This window comes from Rhagoletis pomonella, unplaced genomic scaffold, assembly GCF_013731165.1.
Source record: "Rhagoletis pomonella isolate Grant_MI unplaced genomic scaffold, Rhpom_1.0 Rhpom_scaffold_00012, whole genome shotgun sequence".
Lineage (NCBI taxonomy): Eukaryota > Metazoa > Arthropoda > Insecta > Diptera > Tephritidae > Rhagoletis > Rhagoletis pomonella.
This window is the reverse complement of record NW_023458566.1, coordinates 12,977,628-12,981,424: the sequence shown is the minus strand read 5'-3', so window position 1 is coordinate 12,981,424 and position 3,797 is coordinate 12,977,628.

Below are 3,797 nucleotides of genomic sequence, written 5' to 3'. Positions count from 1 at the left end.
TGCACGTTCATTATGGTTTTCATGGCTATTGCCAACACGAAATGAGAATTTCAGATGTACATAACGCGCACAATTTAAAATTTTTGTATATGACAACACCGAATTTGCTGCAGTTTGACCAAACAAAATTAGTTTGCTGTGAGAGTCGCCAAACTCGCTCTCTCCGAGTTTGCTACAACAACAATTGCACGCAGTTTGCCAAACAAAATTTCTGCATAACACCAACCTTAGAAATTCATTGAATTATTAGAGTAAGACTATATTAAAAAAACATTGTGTTCCAATTACGAAGGTGAAAAACACTTAAATATAACTGTTCGGACATGTTTACACATATACAGATTTATGTGCGAAATAATAGCAGTGTGACATTTTGATCAGTTTTGACTATTCTTTACATTAAATAATTTTTATTAATTTTATATAATGGCCCTTATTTTAACCTTTAAGTGATTTTTCGAATATATCGCCGTTTAAAGTACAAAACCGCGTAACCGACATTTCCTACCAAAAATTGGATTTACTCACACAAGCTCTTGGCTCAATACCTATCCGTTCGTCCTGAAATATATTAGCTAGCAATGCGATTGCTTTATAAAAAAGAGAACGATTTTGAAAAATGAGTGTTTTTACTCTCTAGAAAAAAATTTATGCAACCTCCCATACGCGGTTTTACATTTTGTTGATACGCGGTTTTGTACTTTAAACGACGATATGATTATTTGTTACATACTGGCTAAAGTTCTGTAATATATATTTTAGGCCAAAACTGAATGAATTGTGCCAAAAGGGCCCTTGTATGTGAAGGTGCCAAAAACGGCACTATTATGCCTACTTTTCCATCACTGCCGAATGCCCAAAGAACAAAAGCTCGATTTTTGACATTTGTTGGCTGAGCACATGAGCTTAAAGCTCAAATTTTGTTTGTGTGCAAATGTTGGATGCATCGGAAGCTATTAAAAATTCATGTTAAAATTTAAATGCTGTTTGAATTAAAATGCAAAATACATTAGTTTTTATTAAGACCAGTTACTTTTAATGAAATTGATACATTTGTATGAAGATACATACATTATGAAGACAAAATAATAAAATAGCAGTTTTTTTTCTATTTTAACCGAATTCAAAAACAAGTACTTTTTTTAATGTACTATGTAAATTAGGGTGGTCTCTAAAATCAAATGTTAAAGATATCGCATAAAAATTTTGGTCTGGGTATGGCTAACTGTTTAATCCATGCGCGAAGTCAAAAAATCTCCGCCGCAAAGTCCATGGCCACCTTACTCACCAGCTTTACGAAGAAATTTGATACCGGTGGAACAAAAATCCCGTCCGTAAATCACTCATAAATTGGGTCTAACTGCGTTAATCAGCAAAACAACCTCCGAAGCAGGAACAACAGCAATTGGAGAAAAGACCCTATTCGCCACGAACAAAACTGTTGCACGACCGGTAGCAAACTACACCGCCCTAGTGTAATCCTAGGGGGAAAAACCTGCCAGAGCATCGCCCTACGCTCCACCACTGGGAAGAGACACCGATACCATCGGAATAGCATTTACACACCGCGGCTGGTGTACTCCCGCGCAGACTCCTGCCAAGCTTGAATAGCTTATGTACATCGCAAAGTGGTCCGCACTCAGCTACAACGTGTCATGAAATTGGACGTCCACGTGACGCAAGAGTTGCGCAGGCTCAGCTCCGATCCGGTTGGCGCAGTATGATTAATCCGTACAGAGCACGAGTAGATGCGAACATCGAAGACATCTGCCCCGCTGACAGAAACGAATCACCCTCTTCCTAATCATTCTTCCGAAGAAATTTGGCGGAAGTCTTTAAACATAATAGATTTTATTATTCTGGTGGAAAACCACGATTTTTTTTGGTGAGGTACTCTAATGTACATATGTATCTGTTGACTTTGACAAAACAACCTCTGTGCTTTCTGTAGGTTGCAATTTAGAGTATCTTTATAAGGAACTTCCATTTGAAAATTTTACATTTTTATTTAACTTTCATTACATCATCTTGAACTACTCCTACTAAGGACTAAAAATAAAAATATCAGTCTAGAACTCAATGAATTACTGATTTGAAGACAAAATGACGTCACTCGAGAGGAGTTGTTTTGTCAAAAGTCCACAGATATACATATATCTCCCGTTTGCCAATTTCCCACTTACCTTTAGAATTTCTTGTCAAATAAAAAAAAAACACGTGAATTTCTTAATGGTATATATGTATGTATTTCATCACTGCGTCTACATAAATCTCTTCACTACCCTTACAAATATTTAGTTTATCTGTTAGCATAGAAATTGATTGTTTTGCAAATTTTCGCTAAATTTTAGTTTAAAAGTTGTGTAAAGGAATGTTTACTTATAAAAACACTAATTCATACATACATAAGTATGCATGGAGGCGTGTACGCCTTTCTACTACCACACCGATTGCTTTAGAATTTTGCAGCTTGCATAAAGAGTGAGATAAAAACCTTTGGTGTTTCTTGGAGGGGTTAACAGATGCATATGTATAAAGCCACATACATACGAGCGTAATCAAAAGAAATCTATAATGAAATTAGTGAACTTCGTGCAGTGGTAAGATTCTAGGAAGTACTTACGGTATAGCATGTGCACTGGCGCATGTTGATTAAATTATTATAAAAAAAAAAAATCAACACTACTTATGTTGCATCGCCGCTATCTCTGACGAAGAATGTATGAAAAAATGCAATCTTGTGTTTACAAGTCGTAAATGCCAAGTTGTGGATTTTTTTTATTAAAAAAATTTTGTACCAATTACAAACTTAAACATATATGTATTAAATTAATAAAAAACTTAGTTTCAATAGTAGTACTAATAATGAATATTTAATGATTGTAATAGTAATAAAAATAACAGCAGGTAGCAAATAAGGCTAAAGCCTACCGTTAACAGTAATAATTTACATTAACTAAAAATTATAAAAAAAATTCACTAATTCAAATAATTAATTGCTACAACTTACGAGCATAAAATTAAAAATGCAACGAGCAAATGAACGCCGATAAATGAATTACTGCTTTTTAAATAAATTTAATTTAAAATATATTTTTAACGCCTTTCTTACTATTCATCAATTATGGGCTATTCGTGTGTAAATGGATTCGTTGTTTCGGATATTAAAAATGCGACGTTTAATGTAAATTTATACGTATTTACAACCTTAAAAATAATTAAGCAAAGTTTGAGTTTACTAATATTACATGTAAATGTTCCGAAAAAGTTTAAATAAAAAAAAAAAAACGAAAATAAATTAATTCAACGAAAACGAATGATCTGGAATGCTTTCCTTTTAAGAAAAATAACAAATGAAGAAATTATGTTAGATGTATGGAAGAAATCTCGATAAATAACGCGGCGAAGACGCAAATGGGAAGACAGCAAATTTCCAAAGTATCTTTTGTACAGTAGAAAATTAAAAAAAAAAAAATAAATACAAGCACTAAAAACAACGAATAGTTTTTAACTGGAAGTTTATGCATAAAGTAAATGAATGTATGTATGTAGAAACAATTTGCCATGAAAACAGATAATTAATACAAATCGAGTGTCAGGCAATTCAATTTTTCTTTCGGAATATGCAATTACATAGTATGCATAAAAAATAGTGTGCCTCTTCTATGAATGTATTTCCACAAATTTACGTATTCTGGAAAATATTTAGTAATGGGATTTGGCTTCCAATGCAAAGTATTTGCCAATGTAGAAATTAATTCATGTATTTAAAACGAAAACAAAAAACATAAAAAATA